Source organism: Amblyomma americanum, chromosome 1 (genome assembly GCF_052857255.1).
Source record: "Amblyomma americanum isolate KBUSLIRL-KWMA chromosome 1, ASM5285725v1, whole genome shotgun sequence".
Lineage (NCBI taxonomy): Eukaryota > Metazoa > Arthropoda > Arachnida > Ixodida > Ixodidae > Amblyomma > Amblyomma americanum.
The window spans coordinates 35,667,586-35,680,464 of NC_135497.1; the positions used below are offsets into that span (position 1 = coordinate 35,667,586).

The 12,879-nt window shown below is 46.6% G+C and overlaps 1 non-coding gene across 1 annotated transcript; it reads left to right on the forward strand.

The window, feature by feature from the left end:
• The first annotated feature begins 2,315 nt into the window (after positions 1-2,315).
• Positions 2,316-2,399, forward strand: TRNAL-UAA (transfer RNA leucine (anticodon UAA)). Its single transcript has one exon. It is a non-coding gene; the product is annotated as a tRNA-Leu (tRNA).
• The last annotated feature ends 10,480 nt before the right edge of the window (positions 2,400-12,879 follow it).

Sequence of the window (12,879 nt, forward strand, 5' to 3'; positions counted from 1 at the left end):
AAATCGTGGTTTATACACGAGCTGGCTTAATGCAGGTTTATTAGCCGCCGCGGTCGTGTTCGATCCCGGCAACTCCGGATCAGTAGCCGCGGCGGGTCCCAGACCATTTACGCCACATTGTTTGGAAACTTGGTTGGGCATCGCTGCATACTTGTGATCAACAAGTGAGTGGGGTGTTTCACGCTCCAGTACCTGTCCGAATTACCCGCTTCCGGAATCTGTGTGGTAGCGCGACATCTGCGTGGCAACTCGTGTCTCTTGGGGAGCGGTTCATGCGGGGATTCCGTGGGCAGGGCATTTCGAGCTTTGTCTTCCGCGGCCACTTGACCATTGGCCGTTTTGCTCGCCTGTTAATTGTTGCGGGCCTTTTAAAGCGAAAGCTTTACTGGCCGCGAACTTGCGATTTCACCGTGGTGGTACTCCGATGAGGCACATGACGTCACAACGCGTGCCTCGCAGCGGATATTTCTCTCCCTCGCTCTACAGTCACTACTACGCATGCGCCACTAGCAGCACCTAGCCACAGGTGTTCCGCCGCAGTTCCGGCCGCGCTGTTCCTCAAAATCCAACTTTATCTTCATTCCCTCCCTCCTTTATGCCCTCTTTTACCGCGCGGTTCGGGTGTCCACTGTGCCATTTCCTTTCCTCAAGAACCAAAGAAAACAAGACAGCCCACGGCGTTCATAGAGCTCATTGGCGTTGACAACTTTGCAAAGGCCGTTCATTTTCATGAAAGGAAAGGCGCACAACCTGCTCCGTGGGTGAGTGGAAGTTTATTGTCGCTTTGGCGTACGTGGCGTAAGTGTCCAACTGCGAAAGGCTGCGTTGATTGCGTTCCACATAGTTGATAGGCAGCGCACCCTCACTGCCACTCTTGGAGGTGGCATGCAGTTAATTCTTGATCGCGGGAGATCGATCACAAAGAGAACGCTGCAATGCCGCATGTCAGCCACAACGCTGTCAGCGCTAATGCATTCAGGTCACATCTCTCTCTCGCCATCGCCACATGTATCAAAGCACAAAGAGGCGTCCGCATATCCAGGGAGCCAGTTATGCGCCCTTCCTTTGCTCACATCCATCGCCGTCTAGAACATTGTCAACGCCAACGCCAATGAACACAGTGAACGCCGCCATTTTTCGCTCTGTATATCCTGGATTAGCTGAGCTAATCCACATTAATTTTTTGCTTTCGACCAGTGTTAGCCAGAGCTAAACCAACATCATTTTTTTCTTTCCTCTGTAGTCGGATACAGCTAAAAAATTACGACTGACGTAAGGCGCACCTCGTGCATTACGACAGCACCGCAAAGTGCGAAATTCGTCGCCACGAAATTATTCCGCAGCCCTCCAAAAAGGCATCTCTTTCTAACTTTCTTCTTTAGCTCCCTCCTTTATCCCTTTCCTTACGGCGCGGTTCAGGTGTCAGCCGATATGTGAGAGAGATACTGCGCCATTTCCTTTCTCTGAAAAAAAACAATTTTCATTAACATACTAGAGAGTTTTAGTTTCATGTACGTAGAGGGTTCACGTACGCAAACGTGAGAAGTCTACGTAGCCTGCACGCAGGTGGTTTGAAACCCTTATAGTTACACGTACGCGAAACACGCCACGCGTTACGCCTAGCGCCATCTACTAAGAAACACAGACACTGGTTGTAGCCATAATCATCCAAGACAAGTCATTAAGCGAAGCCATTCATAGCGAGACCGTTGCTATGACGACGACCAACGCTACTTCGACAGGCTTAGCAGCTGAAAAATCGCTTTTCTGCCTGAAAAACAAAAGCTATCTGCCGCTTGAAACCTTATGCGAGGGTAAGAATGGGCAAATCGAAGGCGAATACAACAGTTTAGAACACCATATCGCCTCGAGGGATTAGCGACGAAGCTGTTATCGCCATGAAGCGGCGGGCAGGGTGCCGCCATGTTTGTCAACGCTACGTACGCAAGCAACGCAAAGACCGCAACGTAAAAATCCGAATCTCACGTACGTACGTGAGACTCGCTCATACCCTTTGCGTTCTACGCATGCGCACTGGTCACCCGTAAGAGCTTTACGTACGTGAAACTAAAACTCTCTACTATCTGCTTCTTATCATCAGGGGAAGGAGGGTGGGAGCGCAGGCTTACGTCGCCCATGTTACACTCGCAGCCGGAGAGCAGTGGCCAGCGCCCGGGACCGCAGCGCCGCCGCCCGGCTGAGAGACCGCTGTCGCTGCCATCGCGGCTTTTTGGTTACTTTTGGCAGAGACGCTACATGTATACGCACACACTTTCACAGAGTGAATATCTGTTCGTAAAAGTAGCCGCACCATGGTCAGAATGGCCGAGCGGTGTAAGGCGCCAGATTTAAGCTCTGGTCCTCGAAAGAGGGCGTGGGTTCGAACCCCACTTCTGGCATTGTCTTTTTTTACTTTTTATTTTGGACCTACACTGAACATTGTATGTACGCAGCACTAACACGGATTTGTTGTTAGTCTATCAAAAGGATAACAACGATTGTTAAAAGCATTAACACACATTTCGATTAAACAGCACTGCCCTGTTTCTTTTTTCTTTCTCCTGTAGTTCAATGCAACCAAAAAATTACGGCTGACGTAAGCCGGAGCCCTCGCACAGTACGACAGCACCCCAAAGGTGCGAGTGTGTGAGTGAGTGAAAAACTGTACTGAGCGCTAGATTCACTCGTCTACTGCGGTCTTCAGATGGCTCCGTCCATATTCTTGCAGAGCAGTCTGTTGCCCCTAGTCCAGGGCTCCTCTGGATGATGCTGCGAGTTGTGCTCGCCGAATCAGTCCTTCTTGGTCGACCCGGCCATCGCTGGAGAGCACTGCCCCCCATTGCTCTGCACTCGGGTTTGATATAACGGGTGCCACGTCTATCTTCTGGCATGCCCACGTTATCAGATACAACGTGGGTGTTTTGTGGCACCAGGGGCATTAGTCATTGTATTGTGCGGGATATATTTTGCTGAGTGCGTTTAGGTTCGGGTACAAGCCCGTTTGCAGCGGCCTCCACGCGACAGAGACCTCTCTGTTGAGGGAGTTGTGCGGTGGTGGGTTCCGCTTTCTGCAGCCCTTGTAGTAATTTAGTATCGCCGAATAGTCTTGGTGTACAGGTTCGGTCCCCTCGAGGTCGTATACGTTGGATGCTCGGTAATAAGTGTACCCTCGAGCTATCCTGAACGCCTCTTGGTTTCCTGCCACTCCCGTGTGTCCCGGCGTCCATACTATCGTATGCCTAATTGGTCGTTCCTTTGGCTGTCGTTGCGTTATGTGGTTTCCGGGGCGGAGTATGTTGAGCGCTCCGTGCCCTATTCTGCCGCGTAGATATTTCCGTCACGCCGTTTGTGAGTCTGTAAGTATTGTTAAAGGCCGTTTATACCAATAGCCCTTTGCTGACTCTAGAGCGACGAACGCTTCTTCAGCCTCGACTATCGTGCACTCTTGTAGTGATGCGCTGGTAATCTCGCGTAGGCTCGAATCAATCACACTCTAAAAAAGAGGGTGTAAAAAAGGGGTAACAAAGGGGTAACTTCGAATTTTACCCCTTATCGGCAGACATATGGAATAACTTTGCACCCTTAAAATACCTGCTGCGAGACGCTTAGTCTGTTTCGTGAAAGTTGCACCTTTTTTATCCTTTTTGTCAGTGTTGAGAACTGTGTTTCGTTTTTTATGCCAAATATGGCGGAAAAAATGCTTCCTGGGATTTCTCCTAGAGGGCACTTTGGGTTTAGTGACTGAAATGTTGAGGCGAAAGCAATACTGAGGCATTGTTTGCACTTGCGCAGTATATCCATGCTAGCAGGTTCTTGTTACTGAAAAGCGCAGTTTTCTTTTTTCTCAAGAAGTAAACTTTGAAGCACGGCAGTTCTAGTTGATCAAAAAGACATCTTTTATCTATTTTGAGGTTAGAGCAAGATGTCTTATAAGAAGAAAAAGCTTTGTATAGAATCTTTGCTGTTTTTATCCTCCGAGAGTTGCTGATCATAACTTACCACTCTAGGTGTAATTTTCCCTTTAGGAACAAAACTGAAAACAATGACAATGACGAATCTTTTATTATGGTGCATTGCTCAAAGAGGCAGCCAGAAGAAATACGTGTATGTGATGTCAGGATTGATTTCCGCACCTTCGTTTTTTAAACTTGCATGGATGAAGGTTTTTGTAATTCTTCATTTCTCAAATACAAGGTAGCACCTTGTTTTACTTATAGCTTTAAGAAGGTGCCGTGACCAACGTTGTTTGTAAATCACGTCGGATGAGGGCAGTTGCATGAATGCGTCCTTGAAGCAAGTTGTTCTTTAGCGGTGAGCACCCTCAGCGATGTAAAGTGGACCCTCGTGGTAGTACGCGGGACGCGTTTTTACTCCGACCTAAGCGCGCGCGGCACGGCGACGTCACGCTGGCCACAGCGAGACCCTCTACACTCCAACGGCGTGTGACCGTCGACGTGTTCGGCGGGTTCGGCGCACCTCGACCACACCAGCGGCAACTTGGAGAGTGTTTCGATTTCGCTTCGAGCGCGTCAGTCTCCGCCGGCCCGGCGGGACCGGTTCCGCCTCTCGTCGAGGCGGCATTTTCCCGTTTTCCAAAAATGATGGGAACCGTCTGCAGTGCAGGTTTGCACAGATTAAGGTGAATATCCCTCTCAATTTCTGAAAAGTTACAATGGAGGGCGACTGACCCATCTCTCTTCACACTACCCCGGTTCTGGGTAGAGTAGGAAGTAAAAACCAGTCTGTGAACGAGGGTGTCTGTCGGAAAGCAACTTCTTTTAAGTCAGTTTTTATGAAATTTTGAAAGTTGAAACCGAAAATTCTTTGTCATGTGAATACAGCCTTTTAATTTCCTGCTCTGCCAACAGAGGGAATGTGAGTCAATCGCCTTCCATTTTATCCTTTTTATGAAAGGAGAGAGAGTGACGGCCCTTAATCTCAGTGAACCTGAAGCCCCACAGGTTTCCACCAACTTTCGAGATCGAGTGTAAAGGGTGGTTCACATGCAAGCGATTCGGCGAATAGAGCGAACAGCGGCGCGGCACTACGAAGCGTTTCGCGAGCTTTCGGTTCATATTCGTCGCCACTGCGCGTTTCCCACCGCTGCAGTGGCTAAAATTCCAGCCACAGCACACCTACAGTGAACTAGAAGTTAAACTGTTGTACAACCGCTGCGAAAACCAATGTTGCTGGCAAAAGATATGCGCTTGCAACCGGTTTTGGTGCCTGCAAACACAAAAAATTGTAATATATCAGCACAATTTTATTGTTTATTTTCATTGTTTATTTGACTAAATATAAATCTTTCGTTTTAAGCATTCAACACCACTTTATATAATTTCTTTTTTTAAACAGCACAAACACTGGCCTATGCGCATGCTTTCTTGCACGATGTCTTTACTGGTCACGTGGCAACGCCGAGCCGTCAATGGTTGAGATGCGGTGCTGCCGCGAAAATTTCCAACTTGCCCGAGCCTCGCCGCTCCAGCCGCTGGAGCTTCCTTCGCCACTTGAGAGAGGGTGTATGCGCCGCGGCGGCGGGATTCGCGAGTGGTTCGCTTACATGTGAAAAGGGCAGTCGCCGAAGGGTACTCTGTTGCACCGTTGTACCCGTTTCGACCTGCTCCTCGCGTTCGTAGCCTTGCTTTGCACACAAAAGAAGAGAGAGCGAGTATTTATTGTGGATAAGCTAGAGACTAGTGCTGGTACAGTAACGGAACTTGTCGCCCTATAGAGTCAGTGGAAATTTTGGATTCACTGGAATATTTGGCTTCTCATTGTGTCCTTTCAACAACTCCCCTCTCATACAAATAAAAAAGCATCTTCCCTCTTGCTTTTCGAACAAGAATGCGGAAATGTGAACAAGGGTTTTAGTTTGAAAATATGTGCTATATTGCAGAGGGTGTTACTAACAATTCTGCAAGTTGTCAACTGACCACTTGCGGATACCAGTAAATCTTTTCCGGAAAGCTTGTTTTCCAACTGAAAGGTCTCGAACCCAAACGACACACTCACATTCTTCTTGAGAAGTAAAACTCCGGATGGTCGCGCGCTGTCTGCGGCAGAGGCTAGGCAGGGAGAGGAAAATGCCTTCGTCGCCGTTCCGTGGTGTGGGGGGGTTTCATTGTTCGGGCTACAGGTGCAGAGTGGTGAATGGAGGAAGTTAGAGCGCCGGAAGTTAAAGATCAGGCGCGATGAATTTTTGCGCCAGGTACAAAAAGCAGTCCAGCCAGCAATATGGCGGTACGTGGAAACGTGTATAGCAAGAAGGAAAAGAGAAAGAAGGGCTTTAGGAGGAGAGAAAAATCATGAATGAGAAGTGCACCCTTCCTTGCCTCTGAAAAACACCGCTCCTATTGCTGACATGCTGACTTGGAATCCCCTTGAGAATGCAGCCCTTTTGAAATGTGTTGCTTTTATGGAAGCTTTTTTCTCGATCTTTTCACACCGCACTCCTCTCCGGGGTGTAACAGACGAGTTGGTACCTGCTTACAGTGGCTTTGTCCTGTGTCTCGCTGCATATTTCATTAGCTTCCAGTTCCTACATCCCTATTATTCTTCACAACACAGTTTTAACCAACGTCATAGCGGCCGCCACCTCTGGGGCCAGATTACGGCTGTGCAAGGCAATCCGTTTTCCGTAATCCGCTTATCGCCAACCTTTTTCCGCGTACGCAGCGGAAGGTAGCCTGTGCGACCAAAAATGACTCCCGTGACGTCACGGCTTAGAAAAACAAAAAGAGGCACTTTTCCTCGTGTAATTGACTGCTTTCTGTCTTGTTAACACCTGTAGTCTTTTAACGATTATTTCTAGTAATATTGAGGCATATTTTCTTTCTTTTCATAATCTCGTCCAAGCTGATTTCAGTGGAAACCATTTTACAAGGAACTACATCACGAGAGCGTCCCCAACACATTGAGTCGCTGTTCAAGAGTATCAAAACGTAGTTCAACAAAGCTGGCCCTCGTTGCAGAAACTGCTTTCTTTTTATAAAAGTGGTGAACACGAATTAATAGTAGATCGACGCGACGCAATTTTTTTCGTTGCTGTCCATCGCGTTTGCGAGAGGCCTTCAGAGCGATGGATTCGGATAAGAGCAGGAGATAGAGTTCAATCGTGACATTGAGTAGCCTCCGATTTGGTGAGGACAGAACTCAGGGTCTAGGGAAGAATGGGCCATGGTGTAACGCCAGTATAAGCACTGAGCACAGAAGGTTCGGAACAAAACTAGATGAGAATAAAAGTTATTATCAACTGGCCGGAAATCGCAAAATAGTTGCACTGCCGCAGGTCCGGACCACAGGCATGAAATCGCTAGGAGAATATGAATGAGGGAAATGGAGAGCACTGACAGGCACTCTAAGGTTATGTCCAGACCTGAGACAAATCTTGCCGCACATCGATCAAAAACTTCAACGTTAACAAAAGGCTTCAAATTGAAATGTGGAAAAGAAAGATGTCCATTTGAGTGTTTTAAATAACGCGGCAATCTGGACACCTTTACCAGACATACAGTATCCGCTATGCATACTTTCAGGTTCTGCACAATGGCATGCAGCTGGTTAGAACAGCCACGCATTTTTTTAGCACAGCTGCGTCAAACCTTCACTCTGAGAACGCTTTGTGGTTCGTCACGCGTAACATCAGTGCACTCTTCTGAAGCAAGGCAGCCGGAATCGAGACGGGCTCCCTAGGCACCGTTATATCACGTTCAAACACGCACGGACCGTTTCCAGTAATGGCAGTGTTATACGTGCAAGCCCGCGGGTGCGTTTTTTAACTGCATAAAATTTTGGGCTGATGTCTTTGTATTTAAAACAGCGTTTTAAACACCAGTTCTTGAATCCCCACATGCATTTTCCCAGCTGAAGCACAAGCCATGAAATAACATGGAATCACTTTTAACGCAGCAGCACCTTTCCCAACTTCGGCACACGCAACCAGCTTCCAGACGCCCTCTGCAATATGCTGGGCGATAACTAATTTCAAATAAAATAAATCGGAAACCTTTTTCAGCAACGATGAGCCAGACCGTTACGTAGTACTACTTTAAATGATATATTTCAGGGTACTTAAAAATGATGAGCACTTTTCTACAGGTATTTTTATTACGCAGCTATATAGTATAATGTCCGAAAATGGCAATATTTAGGCGATTTCCCTCGCGCTGCTATCTTTATTGGCCGCAGCACGCTTTGACCACGTAGGTTAATGATGCAAAGCTGAAGCTGTTAATAGCGCAGATTGGTAGTTTTCTCGTGGTGGAGCGTTAGAAGCCAGTTCCGACCGTGGCTTTGTGGCGCCAGTAAATTCCGGAAGTATACCTTGGACATCGTTTCGTCGAATCACATATATATCATAGAATTCGGATATCGAACCGAAAATCATTTACTGAAACGATCGCAACTACACCAAATAAATCTATTTGCTTCTTTTGTCACAAAACACAGAACGGTGGCAGATAGCCTGAGCCATGTTAGATTATTCAAGCTTATGTCAGGATAATATGCGAAATAAACTGAAAAATGCTAAGTTATAATTTTGTTTGTCTCTGTATATTTCTGTATATTTTTTTCTGTACATTTGTTTCTGGATTGTGTTGCTTCGTTGCCGTCAATGCCAGGGGGGACCAAGATTTTTTTTTCAAGCCGTAAAGGAACGGCTTTTCTTCTTGGCCCCTTTCACAATGTGTACGTCATGTTGTGAAGAACAAATAGAAATGAATGAATGAAAAAAAAAAGTCAGACTCGAGCTAGCTAGCTTCCACGCAGTTTCACTCGCTCACGTGATCAGTGCATATAAGCGTTGCGTTATTTGCTTTAGAACCTCGGGCCCCCTATGGCTCTGCAATTGAACTGCAGTTGCTGTAATTGCGTTTTACCGGTGTTTCTCGTTTTCTGGTCCATGTTCCTTTTGTGGATGTTCAGTCGGGGACAAAAGTCTGGAGACCACATGTTCCTCAAACGAAGCCTATAGCTCTGCTATTAGCCGGCGGCTGGAAACCACACTTGTCGAGGTGAATGTCAAAATTTTGTTCTTTCATCTCCACAAAAAATAAGTGCGGTCTCCAGCCGCTGGCTAATAATAAAACGATAGGCTTCGTTTCAGGAACACGTGGTCTCTAGACTTTTGTCCCCGGCTGTATGTTCTGTACATATGAGTTTCGAGGGCGGGGGGGGGGGGGGGGGGGGGGGGGTATGCATGCGTTTTGCAATAAGAATAAAATTGTCACTTAAATTTTGTTTCACTGTAATTCCTCATATGACATCAAGCCGGCGCTTTCCTAGAAGTAGTACCGAGCCACCAGTTATTCAAAAACAACATAAGCAGCGCACCGTTGCACAGAGGCAAATTTTGAAGCAAAGAAAGGTAGGAGTCGGAGGAAGAGTGATTAATTAATAGAGGAAGTAAGCCCATCGCAGCGGCGAAGCGCTAGGACCGAAATGGCCCGCTTTCAGCACCTAGATGAAGAGAATTATGGAGACTTCGATTTTCAGAAGAAAATGGAAATACAAATTGAGCGCTAGAAGCTCTAGGAACCAGTAATGAGGGCCCTCCTGTTCGTGATTATTTTGTTGTGCTCATTAAAAAATTATTTTGGGCTATTTTCGTGATACATGTCATTTTCACATTTGGCTACATTTCGGCTACTTGTTCTCTCTCTTTGGCGTTTAGTGCTAGGACCCATTTGACAGCTCTGCTTGAGGCGCATCCACATGCTTAGCCGCGTGCGCCTCGGGCTGAAAATTTTCTCGGGACTATGCCACCGCCTGTGTCGCAAAACAAACGCGGACTCCCAATTCTTGCCCTGTGGGTGTTGCGCAACGGAAGTGCAACCTTTTCTTTCGGAGCAACCTCGGTGCCAGTATTTGGGTTTGAAGGGGGCTTGCATGTAAGAGTTTTTTTTCTTTTTCAGGCACACAAACAGCACACGCACAGTGACACTTAACACCACTACTCCCCCCCCCCAAAAAAAAACAAGACCGGAGCTGCATGAGTCTATTCGAAACACGTAAGCATGGTTTAGCCAGCCACGTGGTTTACTCTGAGTAAAGCTGCGTTTACCTGAAAAATACAATTCAGCCGAAACATGTGAAGAAAACAAGTCGTGGCTCGTTTATACGACCCCCGTTGATATGGACGACTCGAATTAGGGACAATGTAAAAAAGCTAGCCGTGGCGGCAAAAAAATTTCGACATCTGACACGAAGGCAGCCAAGGGCCTGTGCTCAGTTGCTGGTGGAATTTACTAAATCACACACACAAAATAAGTAGGCAAATTTGGCGCCGTTCCTTTCTACCCTTGTGCAAAGACTGCGGGGAGGGAGCACCTATGTGCCAACATGGCCTTGAAAACAACCCGGCATGCCGGCCCGAACCGCGTTTCCTTCTCCTCTCTTTTTCTTTCGCCACGTGCGCGCGGACAGCTGCGGGCACTGCTAGAAAAAAAGGAAGAAAATAAAAATTTTTCTCGTCCCGTGACCGAAGAAGCTGGATTTTGGCGGCATTGGAAGCCGAAGCCGAAGGCAATCTTTGCCGGCGGCATGGCCTGCATGGCCGCGGTAGCCGCGGTACGTTAGGATGTTGGGCACAATTCGGCGTTTGCACGGCCGTTCGTCTGCTGCCTGTAGCTAGACATAATCAAGTTGATATTGTTTTTCTTGATTTCGAGAAAGCATTCGATCGTGTGTCTCATCAAAAATTACTGCAGAAGTTAAAACCTATACTGAAACACGAGTGCCTACTCTCATGGATCGAAGCCTATCTTTCGCATAGACGTCAAAGTGTGGTTGTTGATGGTGTCCTCTCTGATGCTGTCCCAGTAGAATCCGGTATTCCGCAGGGCTCAGTCTTGGGTCCCCTTTTCTTTCTAGTATTTATTAATGACATAGTTCACAACGTACATGTTAAAATACGACTTTTCGCAGACGATTACATACTTTATCAAGAAATTTCTAGCCCTGAAGATCAACTCCTTTTATGCGATTCACTGTCTGCAGTAGAAAAATGGTGCTGCACGTGGCAAATGACTTTGAATTCCAACAAGACAGTAGCGATGACTGTGACACGTAAAAAGAATCCTTTTAGTTTTACTTACCGCTTAGCCAATGAGCCCCTCTTATTTGTCAACGCTTTTAAATACTTAGGAATTCAGATAGTCTCAGACCTTGGATGGAACGAGCACGTATCGTATATAGAAAAAAAAAGATCTAAGACAACTGCACTACTTGAGAAGAACGCTGGCACAATCCACACAAGAAATAAAGCTTTTAGCTTACAAAACATTTGTTCGGCCAATGTTGGAATATGCTGCGGCAGTGTGGGATCCCTGGACCGAAAGTAACAAACTTAAAATAGAAAATGTCCAACGCAAAGCTGCTAGATTTATCTTTAATTGTTACAGTTGGAATATTTCCCCAACAGCCCTACTGAAAATCGCAGGACTTGAACACCTGGCCATGCGTCGTCATCGAGAAAAATTAAAGTTATTCTACTTGTATTATCACAATAAACTAACAATAGAGGAAGGAATTTTAGTTGAGCACACATCTCGACACCCTACACGCTCTTACCATACTAAGAAAGTTGCGGCGTTTTCATGCAAAACTAATGTATTTAAGTATTCATTCTTTCCCCATACTATCATTAAGTGGAATGGTTTACCTGCTGATGTTGTCAATTGCGAATCGGTTAATTTATTTTTACAAGCTCTGAAGGATGTATAGGGCTCTATTGTATCCTTGTTTTGGGCCAAGTCCGATGCTTTCGTTTGCTGCCAGGATCGATGTCATCATATGTTCTATGTCTTTGTAATCGATTTTATGTTGTATGTACTGGTTTTTGCTCTGTTCGCTATCTGCTTCTTTTGCAATGTACTTGTCATTTTTATCAATATGTTTGTACCCCACTCCTGCCTAAGGCCTGTAACACAGGCCGGCAGTATTTGCTAAATAAATAAATAAATAAATAAATAAAGAAATAAATAAATAAAATATGATGCCTTTTTCCACTGTTCCCTCTGTGGCGAACGAGTTCAGTTCAGGATGCTTGCTACGAAGACGGATTTGGTTCCAACGACTTGGCGTGTGCGACTTCGTGAGGCGACCAGCGAGGGCGGATCGAGCACGCGAGAAGAGTGGAGAGTTGCTTCCATCTTGACTGCGTCGATACATGTAAGTCATCAAGCAGTGCATGCACAAGCGTAGGAAGTTGGGCTTGTTGACGTGAGTTCGTCTTGAAAACAGCGCTTAAGATGGACAACACGAGCGTCTCCGTCTTTCTCGTCCCGTTCAGCAAGGCGGAAATTTGGGCGAGTTGGTAAGTATTCATCATTTTAGCTCACAGCGCAACAAGAACGGGACACGAGGCTAAAGACAAACACAAACAAGCGCTGACTATCAACACATTTTTTTATTGAACGAAATGCGTATAAAGCTGCCGCGGTGGCTGAGTGGTTATGGCGCTCGGCCGCTGGCCCGAAAGACGCGGGTTCGATCCCGGCCGCGGCGGTCGAATTTCGGTGGAGGCAAAATTCTAGAAGCCCGTGTACTGTGCGATGTCAGTGCACGTTAAAGAACCCCAGGTGGTGGAAATTCCCGGAGGCCTTCACTACGGCGTCTCTCATAGCCTGAGTCGCTTTGGGACGTTAAACCCCCATAAACCATGAAATGCGTATATATACAGACAATGAAAGACTTACCCAGACAAGAAAAGTTATCTGGAAGGCACGTGGGAGGTCAGATAACTCAATTCCTTCTCGGATAATGTATATATGTCCTCCTTTTATTCTTCAATAAAAAACCAGTGAATAGTCAGCGCTTGTTTATGGTTGTCTTTCGTCTCGTGCCCCGTTCTTGTTGTGCTGCGAGCAAAAATGA